The following is a 14845-nucleotide window of genomic DNA, read 5'->3' as shown; positions in this document are numbered from 1 at the left end:
TTAAAAGGGAGCGGAAGAGTGGGCTGATACCGGTCTCATGTTGCGTATGGATTTTCGTTTATATAATCGATTGAAATGTCCCAATACATTGATTTCGGGTTCAGTGTTTTACAAACAAGCGTTTATGGGTCTCGATTTTATGTTAGGGATGATTCCAGTGTGACACCGATCCGCAAAGAAGTCGGGAGTTGTTGATTTTTAAATAAATGATCTAAATACAAACAAATAAATATCTATTGTTTCATGTATAAAAAAATATAAAAAAACTGACTCGGGATGGGGGAAGGCAGAGAAGAAGGGAAACAGGGTGAAAAAGACACAATATTGTGCTGCCTCTCTCCTTAATCAAATAAAGTGGTGTAAAAAAAACACACACACACACAAAAGCATTTCCTTCCCTCTGAATTTCTCCTTGAATTATATGCCATCACTAGTGTGTGTGATTGCGGAATATTAAATTAAAGTGGGATAAGTCCGCACCGAGGCGGGCTGCGTCCAATCCGCAACTCATTTCCCCTGTTGTAGCACCGCATCACTGCGCTCCTCTCTTTTCAATGACAATGTGCCAAATCTGGGCATTTTGAAAACACTTTCCATATGCTATTATCGGATCGCTACTGAGCAAGAGAAAGACAGAAAAGAAGAAAAACGGAATGTTTTATACCAAAGGTACCGAGAGTCTACATTTTTATTTCTCTTCTCTTTCAATGGCTTATTATACTTTATGCTTTTTGGGGGATTTAAAAAGAGGTAAGAGGAGGAAATATTTGAAGTTTTTATAACGATTGCATATTTATGGAGCGTTGTTGGATGGCTTTAGGGCTGAGTGTGAAAACGTCGAGAGAGTTTATGTTGAGCATATATGAGCAAAAACTTCATTTTGTCCCACTGTTTTACTACGTTTTCCTCTTTTACTGCTAAAGAGCCAGTTGTTTGTGCTTACTTCTCTGTGGACTGTTTTGTCAGCAAACAAGTTATGGAAACATTTTTCTTTGACATTAATTTCGCTGAAATCACAGAAATAATTCTGCCTTTTTGATTTATTTGCAAATAATTGATTTTGCAACTCTGCGCCTTAATTTAACACAGATGACAATTTACGAGTGACTTTACATTTCTAAGATTTTTCTGTTTATTTATTTTTTCTTTTCTTTTGGTTAAAGTGCACTTAAGATTATTGCACATATTTTGACAGAAATATATTTTTAAAGCATTTCTATTTGGTTTAATTGAAGTGAAGTGGGTGTTATGTTGGTGTGACGCGTGGAAAGAGTTACTCTTAACTTGTTATTGTCTGTTTTATGGGCCTTTGTGAAGCTTGGCTGTTTGTGTGTTTGCTGGACGGGAGTTGGCCAGTGGGTCACTGTGGCAGGTTGCGGGTCAGAGCTGTGGGCTTTTGCGTGTTTTTTTTGTGTGTGTGTCCTGAGGAGGCTAAGGGGTCAGCCTTGCAACCCCATGAGGGCGCCGGCGCATAGGACAAACAAGGTGGAAGTCTATATGCATCCAGAAAACACTGACCAGCTGACCGTTAGGACTAAACATGCAGGACAGGCTACATAAATGACTAAATTATTATTTTTTTAAATTACAACACATAAAAATCAATTTTTCAGTTTGACTTGAGAGAATATATCGATGGAGTAACTATGGTTCCATCTCTCAGTGTGTCAAGCCTTTAAGGTAATATCTCCGAACGATTCAAAGCTATTGATCCACTGAAGTGGCATAAGATCACTATGAGTGTTCAATCCTACCTTTCATACCAGCAGATGCATTAAAAAATAAAACACTTTAATTTTTAATAAACACACTCACATACCTATAATTAAAAGAGTTTAATTCCAGCCATCCTGCTCTATGTTTCTCGTGATGCCACTAAAACATTTAATTTATTTGCTTTAGAACACACAAATACTGTCACACTCACGCGCGAACACGCACACGCAGACACACACAAGCAGGCACACACATGCAAGACAGCAGACCGGAGTTTGCAGATAAAAATCTATAATTAATTGAGGATGCTGCTGATATGGAAATGGGCCGAAATATTAGTTAACGCGGTCTATTGTCAAGCGGTCCTCCGGAGAAAGAGCATCGTCTGCAGGGAGAGAGGGAGGGTGGAGACCGGGGGGATTTACAAAACGCAGGAGGTTAAGATAAGCGGCAGCCTGTATCACTTCTCTAAATCCGCTTTGTACTTTCTCTTTTTCTCACTGAAAACAAATAAAATGGCAGCGCAACTCCGCTGAAAATGTCAACAGCGCGCACATTTTTAATCATAGAAAGTGGGTAATAAGCACATCCTTTCTCAGAAATGCAGATGCTCGTAACCTATAATAAAAAAGAAAAAATCACGATGGTTTATGCGTACAAAAGTCATCCGTTTAGATGTATAAAGTCGCACATTAGAAATAGGTCCACTCCAAACAGCTTTGGGAAGCTCGACGCACGGTCCCGGTGGACTTTTATGCGCGTCCGCTGCAGCAGCGGGTCGAGTCGCCTCTCCAAGCCGTCTGTGAGCGACGCCTCCCAAGGCTGACAGGGCTAGAAAACCCCCCTGGAGGACAGGGAGGCAGCTGCAGCAGTAGCGGAGGCAGCAGGAGCCTTGGATCCGGGTGAAAAGTGACGCCTCTGTTCCCTCACCTCGACCCACCCACCCCCCTTTGTCAGAGACCTCGCTAAACCCAGAATAAACAGCCTCAGGTCGGGTCGGGCTCGGATCTCTTGGCTTCTTAAGGATCCAGTTGGTATGGGTGCAGTCCAGTCAATGTGGCTGCAAAGTAGACCTAGTAGTTCACTTGCCAGCAGCAGCCTTATCATCACATCCCAAGCCCCGGCTCATGCAGTTCAATTCACCCCCAGCTTCGATTTTTTCCATGAAGGCGAACAAGATCTCTTGATTTTCTCCCCGATTGAGACTGTGTAAAGTCTTCCTCTTGCCCAAAAGCCACTATTAAGAAACCGGGGGTGAAACACACAGTAAACGGTTTGCATTGAAAGGATATAGGGCCAACAGACCGATGCACTTTGTAAGGACACTAAATGTAAACGCCAGTGAATGGAGCTTTGAATAGAGAGGGGGATTTTTGTGTGACCCTGTATTGGATTTTGCAGTTTGGCTCTATTGAACCCACACGGGGCCTCAGCGGTCCCGAAAGGGCAGTGATGACTTTCCAACATGTGGTGGATTACTGTGATGCATTGTGCCTTTGATTTTTAAGCTTTGTATATGCAACAGATCAGATACAGTCTCCTCACTCCGAGAAAATCCAATATATTATAATATAATACAATAAAAAAGACCAAAACGTACATCCACGTGTGCGTCAATTACTCTCCTGTGTGTGAATAGATTTTGTGTTTTTGTACATAAATGATATTACCTATAAAACGAATTATACATTACGTGCAGGCCCGTTTTGATGCGCGACACAATATGGATGTATGGTTTTGATTCTCCGCATCGGGTGTATTTTTTCAGTGTTTTTATGCACATTAGTGATAAAAAGTGTTATTCCTAAAGTCCATATATTTTTTATTCATTTTCATAAATTGTTCCAAACCTCAGAAACTCTCACATGTATTTCTATATTCTCGGAACGTTTCTCGGAACCCACAAAGACTCTGCGCATCTTCTAAAATATATAATTCACTTGTAGTGTCATAATCAACAAAATAAAACTGAGCTTATACACGGGTTATTATCATATAGGAAGAAGGGAATAATAATATTTGTTGAATCAAATCGAGGGAAGGTGTGTGGAGCTGTGTGCGTTTCTGTGCAGGAATATCCATCTGCAAAACTTGTTTTTATAGAAAAAGATGACTTCTAAGTACTTGTAAGTAATTGTGAGTCCAGCCTGTTTGGTGTACAGGAAGCGGTTGTCCATTGTTCTACATGTGATTTGGCCCTTAGAGAGAAACCATACAAAAGGATTTTTTTTCTGCGAGCATAGACCTATGCGGCCGCCAGGGCTCCGTGTGCGCGTCATTTGCAATGTGGAGACTGTTGATCAACTCACTAATTACACTTCTCTCCTCTCTCTCCCTCCCTCTCCGTCTCTCTTTTGCTCCCTCCCTCTCTCTCTCTCTCTCTCTCTCTCTCTCTCTCTCTCTCTCTCTCTCTCGCCCTCTCTCTCTCTCTGTCTCTCTACCCATTCCCAGAGTGCATATCGGGAAATAGACACACAAAGACATGCGCACTCAACTTAATCAGCCATTTTTTTAAACAGGGCTAAAACGATAATAATTAGCAGAATAAAGACATATCGGATTTTCATTTCCTTTCCTCCGTTTCCCGACCCCCGTCCACAAGAGAAACTGCGAGGCAGCCCGTCGACACGTCGTTTCACCGCCACCGGAACCAAAATAAGGGATAGCTCTCTAAACGCTTGACATTTGTGGTTTTACCCCCTTTTCCCAATATAAAGTTGGAGGATTATTGTAATTTTCCCTGTTTTTCCACGTTTTGATTGTCCAATTACGCAAGCCGCTGGATGTGACTGTTTTATAAACCCAAGAGCAAAGAGAGAAGCGGAGGTGACGGCTTTGGAGGGGGAAGAAAGTAAGTTTTTTCCTTTCTACCTCTCCCTTTAACTTTTATTGAGTAGTTTGGGGTGTGTGTTAAATTTAGGGGTCGGCTATCGATTATCTATCTCGCTGGTGGATCTTTGACATCGGGGCTGTTTGGATAACAGGTGCTGGGTGTTTTTAGTCCAGAATAAAGGCGGATATCGTGATGTTAGTGCAACTCCGGCGCTTTGGCTCCAATAAAACAAGCGGCTGACAGGGTCGGAGGCGTTCTTACGCATGTGTCCGTGCTATTACAGTAGGCTACCACGTCCAGACCTGCCTTTTTGTAAAGTTTATACTATTGTTACGTGTTGTGTGGTGGAGAGACACACTGGATACTCCACGTTAGATAAAACGACACGGGATGAGCGATTCTTTCCTTTTGTGGCTTTGCAGTGCGGATGTGGTGTTGCCTTTCCAGGAGTCCGATCCCTCGGACATGTCCGCTCCCAGCTTGTTTCTAGTCGAGGGCTCCGGCTTCATGTCCCTCCTCACTTCCCGGCACATTATTTCAGTCCCCAACCACCAGATATTTCATTTATAGAGATAATTCAGGTGCACTGCATTGCTCAAAGCCAGTTTGAACACATCGGGTTTCATGCACCTTCCAGACATTCACCAGCAAAGTGACGATCAGACTCCCGACACGATCCCCTTCCGTGTGCGAAAGTGTATATCTTTAAAATAGTCGGAATAACACCTTTAGCAAATGATCGACACATAGACAGTGTACATTTGACGATTCTAGTCCGTACATGTTGACCTACTGCGCTCAAAAAGTAGTCTCACTTTACCGAGGCGTGGGTGGCTGCGTCGCCCAGGAGGGAGAGCGATCGTTGGGCTACTGATAGCACGGCGAGTCCCTTTAGAGCCAGCCAACTCCTGGCTCTAATCTTTTTCTTTACCACCGGCATTTTGAAACATCACAATGTATCCAAAACTCACACTCTGCTGTTTTTTATTGATATTGACACATTTTAATTTCCACCTTTTATCCACAGTCTATAAGTTCCATTTCCACCCTCGGTCCCCATCCGCGTCGGTGGGCTTATCATATCCGTATATAAATTGTCCCTCTCTTAAATCCCAGAGATGCGGCTTCCAACATCTTCTTTAAGTTGTCGGTTGGTGTTGTTTTGTATCAATTTAGAGAAGCAAGAGCGCAGAGGTAGGGCTTCTCAGGTATTTTTGCGCCCTGATGGCTGTTTTTTGAGGTATAGACTTGGCTCGGATTGGGACGCGACAGTGACAGGGGGGACATCGATCGCACGGGAGGAAAAAAAAAACAAAACATCAGGGCCAAGGGGCCAGTCAGTCTCCAACCCGGGTATGTAACGGTGTAGTGAGTGTGTGTGTGAGTGTGTGTGAAGAGACTGTACGATGAACGGTGGCAGCACTATCTCTATTTATACACGGCTTTCAGGCGTTTTTATATGGATTTCAGAGCGTATTTATCCCCCTAAATAGAGGATTTTAAAACGGTTTTTCCAAATTTGTTTTACTTTTAATTTAGTTTGGATTATTGAATGCATACAGGTTTTTATATATAGAGTGTAAGCATACTTTTTCACAAAATACGGGGTTTCCTTTAGAATCTCAAACAGCAAATGTGGACCGTTATCACTGCTTTAATTAACATAATTCTTCATTATATTATTATTATCATTATTATTATCATCATTTTTATTATAACAATTATCATCTTCATTATTATTATATGTAAAGACACAAGCTGATATTTAAATTATAAAAACTCAACTAAATTAAATAAATCATTCCTGTTTTGTTTATCAATTAAATGTTTACTTAAATCAGATCCATTTACACATTGTTAAACTATGAGTACTGATGAATGTTGGACATGGTGGATCTAGTCATACGATGTAATTGCATCTGCATAAAAATTCTTTATTTCATGACAAAAAAATGTATTCTCGGCCTAATAATTAAAAAGAAAGTGAAATCTTGAGAGGAGATGATCCTGTCTAATTGCAGTGAATTTCATCAGTTAATGACAGTATTGTCTCACTCTATAATAAAAACACAACCTCTGTGTTATTTTCTTGTCTTGCAAATGAGAGACTTTTGGAGGTTTATGTTTGCAGAAGACCAGGCCCCTTGTTTTTGTTTTTCTGTACGGGGTGTCTTAGTACTATCAAAGGCTGGGTGTGTATATCTCTGCATGTTAGTTAAGCAGCTTGTAACGTTCATTTTACCCGTAGCAGTGGAGGGGAGGGATACAAAAACATATAGTGTGAGAGATGGGCTGACAGCCCTGGGAGGACAATAGCTGTTGGCTTGAAAATGCTTCTTGATTATTAAAAGCTAATGCATTTTCAGCATTGCAGCCTTCATTAAGGGTGCGGATGGAGGGGGGGGCAAGAGAGATGAGAGGGTACTGGGAGGAGGAGAGGATGGGAGAGGGAGAGGGAGAGAGAGACAGGGGCTGAGTCTGTCCTATAACTCCTGGGCCCAAGACACATGCAGCTAGAAGATTGGCTCGGGCCTCTCCTAGGGGTCGACAATGTGTCATTTCCACCCGGCTAGATTGCCCTCTGCCTATCTGATATTAATGTGCAAATCAATATTTCAGGGATTAAATTTCCCTTCTTCATTTTTTATGGTTTCTACCTCAATAAGTCTCCCGTCTAATAGAGGAGGCTGGATGATTTAGAAGCCTTTGCTGCAGAAAGAGAGAGGGAGAGAGAAAGAAATAGAGAGGAGCTTTGCAACAAGGCTATCGCTGCATTTTAATGTTCTTCTTCGTGGATCCCCCATAGGCCCTTAGTAAGGAGGGCTATATCGCTGCTTTACAGTGTAAAGACAGCCAATTTGGCTAAAAGGGCAGAAAGGGAAAATATGAGTCCGGTTGAATACTTAAGACGCTGTGGTAATCCGAGTAGCAGGTATTAGTGAAGGGAAGCTCCCCCCCTCAAAGACACACACACACACACACACACACACATACACACAGAGCTACATCCAAACCTGCATTACCAGCCGTCATGCTTCGGTGAACAGTATAGCTTACTACACGCCAGACTGCTATAACAATATATTTTTTTCTTCTTCTCTTTCTCCTCCACTTTTCGCCTTTTTTGCATAGAAGCCCATCGACATCCACTGGAGAGATTTACTCTCCTGCGTAATAACATCTGGCGTATGTGTGCGATAGAAATGAATCACTCTGACACAATGACCTGTGTATGATTATTGGGGAAGGGAGGAGCGTATTACCATAGTCATAATGCTGCATCTCATTGAGAGTCAACTAAATGAGCTTGGACCCTTTGACTCCCCATAGACATTCATTAAGGGACAGTGCACACAGAGGCGTCTGTCTGCCAATAGGTGTGTGTCTGTGCATGTGTGTTTATTTAATCCTCCTTCCTGTACCATCTGGTGCGTGTGTGCATGCATGTATACGTGCGTGTCCAGCAGCAGCACAGTGTGAATTCCCCCCACTCAGCCCCCAATCCCCTCGCTTATTCAGCCTTTGCAGCCGAGCAGAGTAGACTGTTTTAACATACCCTTGATAGGGAGATTGTCAGCGAGTGAAAACACGAAAAGAGAGGGAGAAAGAGACAGAGGAAGAGGCACAAAAGAGCTCTAATTGTAGCACGACCGCTTGGCTTCCTCCCTGATTCACGGCCATTACGATGTGAAAAGCACAACCGCCTGTCCTCCATTATCAAAACGGCAGGCCTACACACACTCTCACATCCATACACGCATACTCACTGGGGGGAATCATGTAGATTTTTTTGTCTCTTATCTATGGCCCAAATAACTGCTATCATTCTGGTCACCAGCTTTGAGGAGATTCAATATTGAATGTACCCAGCATTCTCCTCTCACGTATAGTGGGTGGTTGAATTTATAAAGTGAAAATAAATTCTTAATTTCAAGGTTTCCAAACTGGATCATCGTATTTGACTCTGATGGACCAAGTTGTCTTTTTCAGATTCTCTCTTTCACACTTCTTCCTTAGGTTTTTTAATAGACAGTGTTTTATGCAACATGTATTATGCAACTGTTCAAAGCATGTAGTTTTTGATGCAAAGAGCTATCTAACAGCTGAAAATTTTAGAAAGATCAAGGTGCGATGTTCTCTTGGAAATGTAGTCTGTGTTTGTGTGTGTGTGAGGGGTGACGGTCTGCAGTAGTAGTGTCAAGGTCTCCTGGCTCAGCGAGGCCTGTAGGGGGAGAAGCTAAGAAGTCCGCAACAGCTCAGCATTATGTCTCAAAGAGGGGGGCTTCCTTTGTCAGCCCTGGGGCACCACCGCTAACACACACTTTCTCTCTATCACACACACTGAGCGAGAGGCGGAGGAGGGTTAAAGACTTGGAACGAGATCAAGCCCCTCCGTAGCTCCCAGGGAGGGTACTTGTGAATATTCGAGTTTTAGTGTAATTAGCACTTAATTATATTAACATATGCAAATTGTCAGGCGGAGAGCTTGTACCGCCGGTGGGTATCGGCTGAGATACAAGTGACTCTATTGTACCACCACGGCAGAAAAAAGAATAATGGGTGTGTGTAAGGCAACCAGCCAGCAGCCAGCCCCCGTGCTAGCACATAACCAGCTAGCTCATTTAAGTCTCTGGCTGGCCGCTTTGCCAAATTTCATTAGTAGCCATGACGACCTGGCTAATTGTGCTGACTAATGTTCCCTGATCTGTCGTCAGTCGGGATGGGTGTACATCCTTCTACCCCCCCAAAACATGAAAGGGGTCGAGAGAGAGTGAGAGAGAGAGAGAGAGGCCCGACTGTCCAGATCAAACAGCACACAATGACTCCTATTTACACACGTTCCGCTTGTCCGAGCATTTGCATATTCAAAAATACTCTGCCATCTTTCCTTGTCTGCTCAGTGTGTGTGTTTGCATGTGCACTCGTGCAATGGCAAGGTTGCGCGCATGTGGCAGCAATGTGTCGGATGGGACAACAGCAGTTCAGCTGCGTGTCGTGTGTGTGTCAGTCTGTGTGTGTCACATGTGTAACACACTGCTGTCTGTGAAGCGAGACTGGGACTGTGAGACTGGTATGGCCCTGTGTAGCGACACAGCTGAATTTGTTTTTGATTATTGTACAAGACTGAGATTCTGGCAAAGAAAAGCTTGGGCCTAAATAACAGGGACAGGGAGTTCTGCCTTTGAAACTTTCAGGCCGTCTTTTCATTCCATCCAAATATCTAATTACAACACATCTTTATAGCTACCCCCAACCGAGCAGCGGGACTTTCTTTTTTAAGGGGGAGGGTGGACAAACATTTAATTTTCTGTGCTTCCCGCTAGCCAAAGGTGGATAGAGATTGGGCCTAGTTGGTGCTACTAGTACTTGCATGCTAATCCTGTTTTTTGACAGGAATGTAAACTGATATAATTGCTTTTCAGAGGCAGGAACGGCGGTTTATACAAGTGTGAAAGCACGGGAAAGGGGATTAGCATTATTTTGCATAATGCTGGGCAGGCGCTGAATGGGGCATTGAACGCTTGACTGGGTGACAGAGATGAAAGAGAGATGAAATGCTCTACCCCTCTTCTCTCTCTCCCTCCCTCTCTCCCCTCCAGTCCCTCTGTCTCTGGCCGCTGTTGCCGGTAGAGGACTGTTTGCTGGAGAGGACCCCGGAAACACCAGGCTGGTGTTTTTGGCTGTTTGTTCGGATGCCAGCAGATGGAAGCTGTCATGTGAGGCAATATGTATGATAATAGAGTAACTGTGGTAAACTCCTGGCTTCCTAAGCCTTCATGTATATACTAAACTGCATCCCTAAAGCACTGGAGTGTGCAATTATGTAGTGGATGGATGTGGCTCAGGTAGCATTTACATGGAAGGAAGGGAGCGGCTTTCATGGATCAAATCAAACTACACTGTTCTTACATTTCCTTTATTGAGATGTTTGCGAAGGATTTGGTCGGATATCGTCTTGGTAGAGGGAACTGTGGAATTGCGAGGCAGGTGTGTTTTATATGAATGCCTGCGTGCCTGCGTGCGTGTGTGAGCTCTGCTGATAGTAGTAGGCGGGCACACCAGGCTGGTGACGCAGCTCAAAATTGCCACCGTGACTTCCATATGACCCGGCTCGACTTTCTGAGTAATTTATGATCAACCGTCATCATTGCTATTGCATCTGGCGTATGGAAATGATCCCTGGTCGAGGGAGGGGCTCGAGGTTGGGTAGTGGAGAACATGAACGCCACAAAGGCCGGTGTGGCCTGTTTTTGTTGTCTCTCATTGGACAGGATCCTCTTTCTTTGACCTTTTGCACGCCTTCCCTCGCCTTTCATATGTTAATGCTGGCCAGACCCGAGGAGGAAACGTGCTGGAGCTGAGTGGAGGAGGACAAAGACTCCCTCTCTCTTTCTCTGCCTCCTTTCCACGCTATATCTCCTCTTTTCTTGCCTCTTCCCCTCTCAACAACTTGACAGACTTTGGCATGAAAGGAAGTGAGTGCTTAGCGGATGGGAAAGGTGGGGATGGTGTTCTCGCTGTGACCTGCACCACCTGTGAGGATCAAGTGCGCTGCAGCGATCCTTGCTTATGTGTATGTGGAGTGTTATTTTGAGTGGCCCTTGTAGTGTGTATTGCAGATCGGTAATCGTTTGAGCCGTGCCACCGCTAGTGTTATGGCTCAGTCGGTTGAGGAGTGATTTGTTGCTCTTCGAGTGAAGCTAGTCGAGTTGTCATAGAGGGTCTATATTTCTCCCCGTCTCTCTCAGCTCTGCCAACTCTATGTTCTTACAACCAGTAAAGTACTGTCTCTGGCGGGGTAAAAGGATACTAATATAGTTACTACAACCCTCCCCTAACATAATACTCCAGTGCACCACTGTTGAGCATGACGTGGTTTCGGGGCTCTTCTGGCTCTGTTATGGGAAGGGGGCATGTTATCTGTAGGAAATGTAATTTTTGTCCTCATTGAAATCGTTCATTATTGAGCGCGGTTATCTAAATGTTTTTGTTGCTGTTGGTCCTGCGCCAGTCAGGATTGCGTTACCCTCTCTCTCTCTCCCTCTCTCTCTCATGTCTCTATGTCTGTCTCTCTCTCATCTCGCCAGGCCTTCATCAGTCTCCATCAGTCTCTTAAGGGAAAATAGAAAGAGGGGGATTTTTCTCTTCCCTCTGTGCTCCGTCCCGTTCTCAGGCTCTCCTGCCTATTTTGCATCAGCCATCTCATACAGGATATTAGCCATGGAAAAACATGGGTCTGGGTATTTCATTTAGAATAATATGTTTATTCTTTTCATTTCAAAGTGGAAATGGAAGGGGGGGGGGCTTGTTGGGTGGGGAAAGAACAATCGGGGCCGTGTGTTCGAAGGCTCGCTGTGTTTGATCTGAGGTCCTGTGGGCCATGGGGGTGGCTAAGATTCTCAGGTTTAGGTCAAATAAAATAGGCTGTTGAAAAAATGAGGCCTCTCTCTTTCTCTCATATTGTCTCACTGATTTGCTTTCTCTGTGGATCTCTGTTGGTGTCTGTCTCATGTTCTCTGTTGCTTTCTGTCTCGTCTTTCATTTGCATCTCTGGATGTTCTTTTTTTCCTGTGGTCTGACAGTCAGGTAGGGAGGGGAGCCAAATGCAAACAGTGATTGGGCTATTCAAACACAATAGATATTTCTAAACTTTGACAATATTGCTGTACAGATGTAACTTATTTTATTTCTGTAAAGCAGTGCAGACGTGAAGCTGCCGTTACCTTTCAGACTGTGACATTTCCTGTCCTCTATACTCCTTGATGCAGTCACTATGAAGGACACTTGCTCAGCCCTTCAGGTCCATGTGAGTGCCTCAAAGTCCTCGTCTAACGGATTCCACAAAGCATTCAGCAGGATTTTGTTTTAGAAAGGTTTGTCCCTCTTGTACTTACCAACAAAATAATGCACAGTACAAAAGGTTATATGCCACATTTTATCGATTGCTCTCAGAAGTATTTTCATTGCTTTAAAAGCTGGCAACGTAAAAACAAAAAAGGAAAAAAATAATAAAATGCACAACAGCCTCGTCCAAAGAGAAGTTAAAAAGACAAGCTCTGAGTTAAGAGGGGGGGAAAAGTTGATGAATGACTAAGCTTCTCCAGGTTTGAGAAAAGATGCACCACAATAGCACAAGACGTCTCATGACAAATGATGCATTCTCCCTCCTCGTTGGCCAAAGACAAAGGCGGGGATTGAAGAGGCACAGAGCCCGGTCACAGGACAAATGCACATTAATAGACCTTAAGGAAAACTGGAGAAATAAGGAGAGAGTAATGCTGTATATCAAAAAAAAAAAAAAGATTATAAATAAGATAACAATGATAAGATACATGTGTTAGAGCATGTTTCCTTTCTCTTCAGTGCAGGTATTTTATTTGCATGTGTGTCAGCATGTGTTTCTCATATGCAACATGATTGGCATGTGGTATTCCTGAAGGCAATAACATGTGGATATCAAGGCCATTGGCAGGGCTCGTCAGGGAATAAGTGGCTAATTAATTATGCATGACTTGTGGGCTTAAACAAACAGTGTAATGAGAGATGAGACGAATTTACCAAAGAATTTAGCCCTAGTTGCATGGAGACCTTCTCAGTTATTCTAATAATAATAATAATAATAATAATAATAACAATAATAATAATACATCTCAAAATCCTCTGACTCTCTTAGCATGGAAACATATATCATTTTTCTAATGCCCACCAACCTGGCCAAATTGAATATGAATCATTTCCTGGACTAGTTTGTAACTACGGAGATGTATGAACAGTATTAAAGCAGAATCTTTCCTTTTCAAACTTCGGTCTCAGTCTGATCTAATACAGTCAAGCAAGCATGTGTCTCCACAACTCCCCCGAGAAGACTCCAGCCAACACTATCCCTCTCAAACCCTGCTTCTTTTTTCTGGCCTGGCACCAGCCATGGAATAATCTTTAATTATTTGCTTTTAAAAGACGAAAAAAAATAAGACTTTTTTTTCTTTGACAGTAAAGAAGAAGAGCAGAGCAGGCGCAGGAATGTTCTTGTATATGAAATTGTAGGTATTAACAGGGCCGGTTTTGTCAGCGGTTTCACTGATGTATCAGCTCTCTGCCCCTAGACTAAATAAAGAGGGGAGTTTTGCAGTGTTTCATCCCAGTTTAGATGAGCAGATATAGGAGGGCTTTGGAGGAATTGTTAAAAAAAACAAAGTATGGCTGAAGAATGGACCTCTTCCTTAACAAAATACCCTAAACAAATGTCAAGAGGTGGTGATGGATGGTCCGCTGTTCTTTTCAGCTTGTCAGACACACTCATCCTTATACCTTTTTGTAATATTGTAAAAGTACTGGGAGAAATATTATTAAAACACTAGAGCATGCAGTAATTGCTTGCCCTTTCAGGATATATGTTATGTAGAATTTCAAAATAAGATTCATATTATATTTGTTCGAATGTGCCTTTGCTGTGCCGTAAGCGTTATCTGTGCGTGTATGTGTGTTTTAGAGAGAGCGGAGAAAAAAAAAAAGAGAGGGAGAGAGATTGCTGACTCTGGTCTTCAGCTGCCTTGTCATTGACCTCCACGGTCCCCTGGTTGTCACATTAAGGGCAATATAACCCATACGCACACACACAAAAAAAAGAGAAAGACGGCATAGAAAGAGTCCTTTATTTCATGTTGATAATTTTACAGTAAGTACACAGTGAGACCTTTTTTCTCTGTCTTCCACGTTAGATTTCAATATGTTATTGTGTCACTTATATCTAATAGCAGTGATTTCCTGCAGCGAACAGCAAGGTAATGGGTCCATTTCATCTCGGTTCCCTCTCAGCGGGCTGGCTCTGGATTTGCGTGACATGGTGTTTATTTGATAAAGGAATATTATGGTGCTAATCTAAAACCACGCTAATTACATCTGACAGTTGTTTGTTTGTAGTGAAATCCAATTAAAATGTACACTTTTCAACTCAATTGCTCACCACCACCCCAACCCCTCCACCCCACCCATTCTCTTTCCTCCCTCCCACGGTAACCAGTAAAAGAGCCTATGATGGCATAAATAACAACTGTGCTTTCCTTGTGGTTTTTGTGAGAAGAGGGCAAACTCACAACAGCTGTCAGAAAAAGGGGGTTTGTTTAAAAAGCAAATGGCTTTGGTCTAAAGTTCATTTGGAGACCTCTCTAATTAAATAGAGAGCCAAAAGCTTAAGTTAATTAGTAATTCCCTGGGTCCAGAAATTAGACCTGTCACGAGTATTCGAGCTCTTGGAAAGCCAAAAGGTATGTGTGCATTTGTGTTTTGTGTGTTTTT

The 14845-nt window shown here is 43.0% G+C and overlaps 1 protein-coding gene across 4 annotated transcripts in view; it reads left to right on the top strand.

The window, feature by feature from the left end:
* The first annotated feature begins 485 nt into the window (after nucleotides 1-485).
* Nucleotides 486-14845, top strand: part of zfhx4 (zinc finger homeobox 4) — an 84121-nt gene continuing 69761 nt past the window's right edge. For 2 of the 4 annotated variants that reach the window (XM_059327372.1, XM_059327369.1), the window contains exon 1: nucleotides 4212-4567. The gene's annotated coding sequence lies outside the window, so the exon portion shown is untranslated. Of the gene's footprint in view, nucleotides 670-4211; nucleotides 4568-5123; nucleotides 5903-14845 lie in introns of those variants that run through there. The other 2 variants (XM_059327370.1, XM_059327371.1) reach the window with 2 other exon arrangements.

Source organism: Centropristis striata, chromosome 23 (assembly GCF_030273125.1).
Source record: "Centropristis striata isolate RG_2023a ecotype Rhode Island chromosome 23, C.striata_1.0, whole genome shotgun sequence".
NCBI lineage: Eukaryota > Metazoa > Chordata > Actinopteri > Perciformes > Serranidae > Centropristis > Centropristis striata.
The sequence above is the reverse complement of the archived record's forward strand: the minus strand, read 5'-3'. Positions and strand labels throughout refer to the sequence as shown.